Source organism: Choloepus didactylus, chromosome 2, assembly GCF_015220235.1.
Source record: "Choloepus didactylus isolate mChoDid1 chromosome 2, mChoDid1.pri, whole genome shotgun sequence".
In the NCBI taxonomy this organism is placed as follows: domain Eukaryota; kingdom Metazoa; phylum Chordata; class Mammalia; order Pilosa; family Megalonychidae; genus Choloepus; species Choloepus didactylus.
The window spans coordinates 205,829,221-205,838,891 of record NC_051308.1 but is presented as its reverse complement, the minus strand read 5'-3'; the positions used below and the strand labels follow the sequence as shown (position 1 = coordinate 205,838,891).

Below are 9,671 nucleotides of genomic sequence, written 5' to 3'. Positions count from 1 at the left end.
TATAAAAAAAGGAAGAAATATAGGTGTAAATATTTGTGACCTTGGCTTAGGGTATAGTTTCTTAGATATGACACCTAAAGCAAAGGAACAAAAGATAAAATAGACAAATTGGATTTTGTCAAAATTAAAACTTTTCATGAATCAATGGACACTATCCAGAAAGTGAAAAGAGAACCCACAGCACAGGAGAAAATATTTGCAAACTACATATCATGTAAAGGTTTAGTATCTAGAATATATTAAGAACTTGTATAATTCCACAACAAAGGACAACCCAATTTAGAAATAGGCAAAGGACTAGAACAGATATTTCTTCAAATAATATATACAAATGGTCAATAAGCACATGGAAAAGATGCTTTACATCATTAGTCATTAGAGAAATTCAAATCAAAACCACAGTGAGGAACCCCTTCACACACATTAATATGGTTAGTATCAAAAGAACAAAAAATAATAAGTATTCATGATGCTGTGGAGAAATTAGGAACCTCATACATTGATGGCAGGAATATAAAATGGTGCAGCCACTTTGCAAAACAGTCTGGCAGTCCCTTCAAAGCCAAAGACAGAGTATCCATATGACCTAGAAATTCTACTTCTAGATATATACTCAAGAGAAATGAAAACATGTTCACCCAAAAACCTGTACATGAATGTTCATAGCAGCATTACTCAAAATAGACAAAAAATGTAAACAAACCAAATGTTCATCTACTGATGAATGGATAAACAAAATGTGTTATATCCACACAATGGATTGTAATTCAGCCGTAGAAAAGAATGAAGTTCCAATGTATGCTACAACATGGATGAACCTTGAAAACATTATGCTAAGTAAAAGAATCCAGATACAAAGGCCACAAACTGTATGAATTTATTTATGTGAAATGTACAAAATAGGCAAATCCACAGAGATACAAAGTATATTGGTGGTTCCAGGGGCTCAGATGAAGAGGAAATGAGAAGTGAGTTCTAATGGATATGTGTTTTCTCTTGTATGTGTGGTAGGTTGACTCTTATAGCCCAATTTATACATGTTCTTAATCTTAATCCACATTCCTGGCGGTGTGAACCCATTGTAAATAGTATCTCTTGAAAATGTTATTTTTATTTAAGGTGAAGTCCAACTGAATGAGCTTGGATCTTAATCTGGATTACTGGAGTGCTTTATAAGCAGACAAAATTCAGACAGACCCAGAGAAGGTCAAAAGAAGAAGCCATAAGGAAAACTGGAAGAGGAAGGACAGGGCATCACCTTGTGACAGGAAAGTCAAAGAACCCAAGGATTGCTGACCAGCCAAATGCTACCCCTGGAGGAAGCAGGCCTTCTATCCAAAGACTTGATTTGGACTTCTGGCCTCTGAAACTATGAGCCAACAAACTCCTGCCATTTAAGCCAACACTTTGTGTGGTATTTATCATAGCAGCTAGGAAAACAAAGACAGTATGTGAATTATATCTCAATAAAAATTGATGCAAAACTTTCAAAGAAAAGCATTTAGCACAAAACACAAGGAAGTGGCAGTCTCATCCTTCTACCACATTCCCATTCCTCAATATTTATATCCCATTCCCAATCCCTGAATGTAATTAATCTGGTTTAGTCTTCAGTTTATCCTTCTTGAATTTCTTTTTGCTCAAAGGAATAAATCCATGTATTTCTTAAATCTGTCTTTCTTACATGAAAGGTAACATAAAATGTAAAATAGCTACTTTTTTGCTCTTTGCTATTTTCACTTAACAATATATCCTGGAAATCAGTCCATATCAATTCATAGATATAATCTTCCCTCTTTCATAGCTGCATAGTACCTCATCTTGCAGATGTGCAAACTTCTTTTTTGAATGTTCTTTCTTCCCTTTGACTTAGCTGGTTCCAACTGGAATTCTCCCTAGGACAACACATTCCCTTCAGCTCTGTAAAGGGGAGGTCACTTATTCTCACATACCTCAAGCTGGATAGCAGTGCAGGTGCCTTTCTTAATCCCCTTTGCTCCTGCCATCTCTTCTCTTCCCCCATCTCTTTTGCAAAATTCCTGGCTGTACCACATTCTGCCCTTTTTCATTGAAATTTTCCATTGAATTCCTGATCACTTCCTGTCATTCATCAAACATATTAGCATTAGCCCAAGTGTTCTTCTCCATTCCAGCTCCTGCCATTAATCATCATGACTTTGGTTTCAATGTATATGACCCATCCATCCCCCAACCTGTGAGTTCTCAGAACTTTTTCATTGTCACTGACTTACTCCCTTCCCCTTTCCAGTCATGCTTTCCTAAAATACACCCACACTGGAGCTTATCTGCCCCGAAACTGGCCACTTTCCAATCAGCATCCAAACAACCCACTGTATGACCACTGGACTATTTTGTCCAGTTTACTTACTAACGTCCTTTTCTCCTGGGGGAGGAGGGAGAAGAAAAGCATTTGATCTTAGGGGAATTTTACTGGAGAAGAGTGAACAGGTAAGGACTTATTGATAAATTAAGATTTCAATCTCTCATTCTACTGATGAGGGGAATAATTTTCATCTTCCTGCCCTTCCCCCTTCCCTGACTCACAGCTCTGGAGAGCACACAGAGTACTGAGGTCTGCAGTGGCAGATGGTAGTGGAGTGAGGTGTCATCTGGTTCTCCATGCCTGGCACTCACTGAGAGAACCTCCTTCTCAAGATGTCCTCAGTCTCCACAGTGTAATGTAGCCCTGTCCCCAATCGGACCACACCTCTTCTTCACAACCACTGGCACTTGGTGCCATGGCTGAAATGCTCTACTGCACCTGCAACCTGGACTCCAGGAAACCTCATTGCTGGCAACTCTCAAGTACAATGAGCCATTCTGCTGCTCCTGCTTCATGCTGTGGGATGAGGATCTCTAAAATGCTGCCTCAGCCTGAGCAGCAAACACATCCTTTCCTCCTCCAACATACTGGGCAAAAGTACCCCACTCAGCTCTATGCCCCATCTCAAACTTATCAAGGGGTAAATTCCTTCCCCTACCCTGCCCAGATTATTGCCTGGAGGAAGAAAAGAAAAGGGGGGAGGGGCACAGGGCTTCTTTTCAGTGATCCTCATGACCTCTCACCCAAGCCAGAGGAATCTGTTCTATTTTCAAGAGTGAGAAAGCTCATCTCTTACTCTCCATCTCAGAACCCTACTTTTTTTTATTTTTTTATCTTCATTTTATTGAGATATATTCACATACCACGCAGTCAAACAAAACAAATCGTACATTTGATTGTTCACAGTACCATTACATAGTTGTACATTCATCACCTAAATCAATCCCTGACACCTTCATTAGCACACACACAAAAATAATGAGAATAATAATTACAGTGAAAAAGAGCAATTGAAGTAAAAAAGAACACTGGGTATCTTTGTATGTTTGTTTGTTTGTTTCCTTCCCCTATTTTCCTACTCATCCATCCATAAACTAGACAAAGTGGAGTGCGGTCCTTATGGTTTTCCCAATCCCATTGTCACCCCTCATAAGCTACATTTTTATACAATTGTCTTCGAGATTCATGGGTTCTGGGTTGTAGTTTGATAGTTTCAGGTATCCACCAGCTACCCCAATTCTTTAGAGCCTAAAGAGGGTTGTCTAAATTGTGAGTAAGAATGCCCACCAGAATGACCTCTCGGCTCCTTTTGGAATCTCTCTGCTACTGAAGCTTATTTCATTTCCTTTCACATCCCCCTTTTGGTCAAGAAGATGTTCTCCATCCCACGATGCCAGGTCTACATTCCTCCCTGGGAGTCATATTCCACGTTGCCAGGGAGATTCACTCCCCTGGGTGTCTGATCCCACATAGAGGGGAGGGCAGTGATTTCACCTTTCAAGTTGGCTTAGCTAGAAAGAGAGGGCCACATCTGAGCAACAAAGAGGCATTTGGGAGGAAGCTCTTAGGCACAATTATAGGGAGGCCTAGCCTCTCCTTTGCAGCAACCGTCTTCCCAAGGGTAAAACCTATGGTAGAGGGCTCAACCCATCAAACCACCAGTTCCCTATGTCTGTGGTCATGTTAGCAACCATTGAGGTGGGGTAGGCCAATACCCCTGCATTCTCCACAGGCTCCTCAAGGGGACACTACATATTTTTTTCCGTTGTTTTTTCCTTTTTTTTTTTTTTTTTTAAACTTTCCTTCCTTTTTAAATCAACTGTATGGAAAAAAAAAATGAAAAAAAAAAAAAAAAAAAAGAAAAGAAAAACATACAATAAAAGAACATTTCAAAGAGACCGTAACAAGGGAGTAAGTAAAAGACAACTAACCTAAGACAACTGCTTTACTTCCAACCTGTTCCTACTTTACCCCAAGAAAGTTACACAATATAGCAACATTTCTGTGAACTTGCTCCTACTATATCCATCAGAAATTAACAGACCATAGTCATTCCTGGGCATCCCCAGAACGTTAAATAGCATATCTGTTCTTCTTGGATTACTGTTCCCACTTCCTTAATTGCTCTCTATTGCTAGTTCCCCTAGATTCAACATTATAAACCATTCGTTTTACATTTTTCAAAGTTCACATTAGTGGTAGCATATAATATTTCTCTTTCTGTGCCTGGCTTATTTCGCTCAGCATTATGTCTTCAAGGTTCATCCATGTTGTCATATGTTTCACGAGGTAGTTCCTTCTTACTGCCATGTAGTATTCCATCGTGTGTATATACCACATTTTATTTATCCACTCATCTGTTGAAGGACATTTGGGTTGTTTCCATCTCTTGGCAATTGTGAATAATGCTGCTATGAACATTGGCGTGCAGATATCTGTTCATGTCACTGCTTTCCGATCTTCCGGGTATATACCGAGAAGTGCAATCGCTGGATCGAAGGGTAACTCTATTTCTAGTTTTCTAAGGAACTGCCAGACTGACTTCCAGAATGGCTGAACCATTATACAGTCCCACCAACAATGAATAAGTGTTCCAATTTCTCCACATACCCTCCAACATTTGTAGTTTCCTGTTTGTTTAATGGCAGCCATTCTAATTGGTGTGAGATGGTATCTCGTGTTCTTAATTTGCATCTCTCTAATAGCTAGTGAAGCTGAACATTTTTTCATGTGTTTCTTGGCCATTTGTATTTCCTCTTCAGAGAACTGTCTTTTCATATCCTTTGCCCATTTTATAATTGGGCTGCCTGTACTATTGTCATTGAGTTGTAGGATTTCTTTATATATGCAAGATATCAGTCTTTTGTCAGATACATGGTTTCCAAAAATTTTTTCCCATTGAGTTGGCTGCCTCTTTACCTTTTTGAGAAATTCCTTTGAGGTGAAGAAACTTCTAAGCTTGAGGAGTTCCCATTTAACTATTTTTTCTTTTGTTGCTTGTGCTTTGGGTGTAAAGTCTAGGAAGTGGCCGCCTAATACAAGGTCTTGAAGATGTTTCCCTACATTATCTTCTAGGAGTTTTATGGTACTTTCTTTTATATTGAGATCTTTGGTCCATTTTGAGTTAATTTTTGTGTAGAGTGTGAGGTAGGGGTCCTCTTTCATTCTTTTGGATATGGATATCCAACTCTCCCAGCCCCATTTGTTGAATAGACCACTATGACTCAGTTCAGTGACTTTGGGGGCCTTATCAAAGATCAGTCGGCCATAGATCTGAGGGTCTATCTCTGAATTCTCAATTCGATTCCATTGATCTATATGTCTATCTTTGTGCCAGTACCATGCTGTTTTGACAACTGTGGCTTTATAACAAGCTTCAAAGTCAGGGAGTGTAAGTCCTCCCACTTCGTTTTTCTTTTTTAGAGTGTCTTTAGCAATTCGAGGCATCTTCCCTTTCCAAATAAATTTGATAACTAGCTTTTCCAAGTCTGCAAAGTAGGTTGTTGGAATTTTGATTGGGATTGCATTGAATCTGTAGATGAGTTTGGGTAGAATTGACATCTTAATGACATTTAGCCTTCCTATCCATGAACATGGAATATTTTTCCATCTTTTAAGGTCCCCTTCTATTTCTTTTAGTAGAGTTATGTAGTTTTCTTTGTATAGGTCTTTTACATCTTTGGTTAAGTTGATTCCTAGGTACTTGATTTTTTTAGTTGCTATTGAAAATGGTATCTTTTTCTTGAGTGTCTCTTCAGTTTGTTCATTTCTAGCATATAGAAACATTACTGACTTATGTGCATTAACCTTGTATCCCGCTACTTTGCTAAATTTGTTTATTAGCTCTAGTAGCTGTATCGTCGATTTCTCAGGTTTTTCTAGATATAAGATCATATCATCTGCAAACAATGAGAGTTTTACTTCTTCTTTTCCAATTTGGATGCCTTTTATTTCTTTGTCTTGCCGGATTGCCCTGGCTAGCACTTCCAGCACAATGTTGAATAACAGTGGTGACAGCGGGCATCCTTGTCTTGTTCCTGATCTTAGAGGGAAGGATTTCAGTCTCTCACCATTGAGTATTATGCTGGCTGTGGGTTTTTCATATATGCTCTTTATCATGTTGAGGAAGTTTCCTTCAATTCCTACCTTTTGAAGTGTTTTTATCAAAAACGGATGTTGGATTTTGTGAAATGCTTTTTCAGCATCTATTGAGATGATCAATTGATTTTTCCCTTTTGACTTGTTAATGTGTTGTAATACATTGATTGATTTTCTTATGTTGAACCATCCTTGCATGCCTGGAATGAACCCCACTTGGTCATGGTGTACAATTTTTTTAATGTGTCTTTGGATTCGATTTGCAAGTATTTTGTTGAGGATTTTTGCATCTATATTCATTAGGGAGATTGGCCGGTAGTTTTCCTTTTTTGTAGCATCTTTGCCTGGTTTTGGTATTAGATTGATGCTAGCTTCATAAAATGAGTTAGGTAGTGTTCCATTTTCTTCAATGTTTTGAAAGAGTTTGAGTAAGATTGGTGTCAGTTCTTTCTGGAACGTTTGGTAGAATTCCCCTGTGAAGCCATCTGGCCCTGGGCATTTATTTGTGGGAAGCTTTTTGATGACTGATTGGATCTCTTTGCTTGTGATGGGTTGATTGAGGTCTTCTAATTCTTCTCTGGACCGTCTAGGTTGTTCATATGTTTCCAGGAAATTGTCCATTTCCTCTGCATTATCCAGTTTGTTGCCATACAGTTGTTCATAGTATCATCTTATAATTTTTTTAATTTCTTCAGGATCTGCAGTTATGTCACCTTTTTCATTCATTATTTTGTTTATATGGGTCTTCTCTCTTTTTGATTTTGTCAGTCTAGCTAGGGGCTTGTCAATCTTGTTGATCTTCTCAAAGAACCAACTTTTGGTGATATTTATCCTCTCTATTGTTTTTTTGTTCTCTACGTCATTTATTTCTGCTTTAATCCTTGTTATTTCTTTTCTTCTACTTGGTTTAGGATTGGTTTGCTGTTCATTTTCTAGCTTCTTCAGTTGATCCATTAGTTCTTTGATTTTGGCTCTTTCTTCCTTTTTAATATATGCATTTAGTGCTATAAATTTCCCCCTTAGCACTGCTTTTGCTGCATCCCATAGGTTTTGGTATGTTGTGTTCTCATTTTCATTCGTCTCTACATATTTAGCAATTTCTCTTGCTATTTCTTCTTTAACCCGCGGATTGTTTAGGAGTGTGTTGTTTAACCTCCAGGTATTTGTGAATTTTCTAAGTCTCTGATGGTTATTGACTTCTAATTGTATTCCATTGTGGTCAGAGAATGTGCTTTGAATAATTTCAATCTTTTTAAATTTATTGAGGCTTGTTTTATGTCCCAGCATATGATCTATTCTGGAGAAAGTTCCGTAAGCACTAGAAAAGTATGTGTATCCTGGTGATTTGGGATGTAATGTTCTGTATATGTCTGTTAAATCTAATTCATTTATCAGATTGTTTAGGTTTTCAATTTCCTTATTGGCCCTCTGTCTGGTTGATCTATCTATAGGAGAGAGTGATGTGTTGAAGTCTCCCACAATTATTGTGGAAACATCAATTGCTTCCTTTAGTTTTGCCAGTGTTTCTCTCATGTATTTTGTGACACCTTGATTGGGTGCATAGACATTTATGATTGTTATTTCTTCTTGTTGAATTGCCCCTTTTATTAGTATGTAGTGGCCTTCTTTGTCTCTCAAAACATCCCTGCATTTGAAGTCTATTTTATCTGAGATTAATATTGCTACACCTGCTTTCTTTTGGCTGTAGCTTGCATGAAATATTTTTTTCCATCCTTTCACTTTCAGTTTCTTTGTGTCCCTGTATGTAAGATGAGTCCCATGCATGCAACATATTGATGGTTCATTTTTTTTGATCCATTCTGCAAATCTATATCTTTTAATTGGGGAGTTTAATCCATTTACATTCAACGTTATAACCGTGAAAGCGTTTCTTGAATCAGCCATCTTATCCTTTGGTTTATGTTTGTCATGTATATTTTTCCCCTCTGTCTATTAATATCCTTTATTGTACCCATACCGAATCTCTTTAGTACTGAACCTTTCTCCAAGTCTCTCTGTCCTTTCTTTGTTTCTCTGTCTGTAGGGTTCCCTTGAGTATCTCCAGTAGGGCAGGTCTCTTGTTAGCATATTCTCTCAGCATTTGTTTGTCTGTGAAAAATTTAAGCTCTCCCTCAAATCTGAAGGAGAGCTTTGCTGGATAAAGTATTCTTGGTTGGAAATTTTTCTCACTCAGAATTTTAAATATATTGTGCCACTGCCTTCTCGCCTCCATGGTGGCTGCTGAGTAGTCACTACTTAGTCTTATGCTGTTTCCTTTGTATGTGGTGAATTGCTTTTCTCTTGCTGCTTTCAGAACTTGCTCCTTCTCTTCTGTGTTTGACAGTGTGATCAGAATATGTCTCGGAGTGGGTTTATTTGGATTTATTCTATTTGGAGTTTGCTGGGCATTGATGATTTGTGTATTTATGTTGTTTAGAAGATTTGGGAAGTTTTCCCCAACAATTTCTTTGAATACTCTTCCTAGACCTTTACCCTTTTCTTCCCCTTCTGGAACACCAATGAGTCTTATATTAGGACATTTTATATTATCTATCATATCCCTGAGGTCTGTTTTGATTTTTTCAATTTTTTTCCCCATTCTTTCTTTTATGCTTTCATTTTCCATTCTGTCATCTTCCAGGTCACTGATTCGTTGTTCAACTTCCTCTAGTCTTGTACTATGAGTGTCCAGAATCTTTTTAATTTGGTCAACAGTTTCTTTAATTTCCATAAGATCATCTATTTTTTTATTTAGTCTTGCAATGTCTTCTTTATGCTCTTCTAGGGTCTTCTTGATATCCTTTGTATTCTGTACTATGGTCTCATTGTTCATCTTTAGTTCTTTGAGTAGCTGCTCTAGGTGCTGTGTCTCTTCTGATCTTTTGATTTGGGTGCTTGGGCTTGGGTTATCCATATCGTCTGGTTTTTTCATATGCTTTATAATTTTCTGTTGTTTTTGGCCTCTTGGCATTTGCTGAACTTGATAGGGTTCTTTTAGGATGTGTAGACCAATTGAAGTCCTTATCTCTAATTTATCAGATCTACAGCTTCGTGGAGTACACTTTCTCTAACTAACCAGCAGGTGGCATCCACGAGCCACCTGTTCTCCACAAGCCAGTTCTAAAAATATGAAACGCTTCATGAATTTGCGTGTCATCCTTGCGCAGGGGCCATGCTAATCTTCTCTGTATCATTCCAATTTTAGTATATGTGCTGCCAAAGCAAGCAC

General features: G+C 38.1%; 1 non-coding gene across 1 annotated transcript; it reads right to left on the bottom strand.

The window, feature by feature from the left end:
• Nucleotides 1–9,564: 9,564 nt before the first annotated feature.
• Nucleotides 9,565–9,671, bottom strand: LOC119528415. Its single transcript, XR_005215713.1, has one exon. It is a non-coding gene; the product is annotated as a U6 spliceosomal RNA (small nuclear RNA).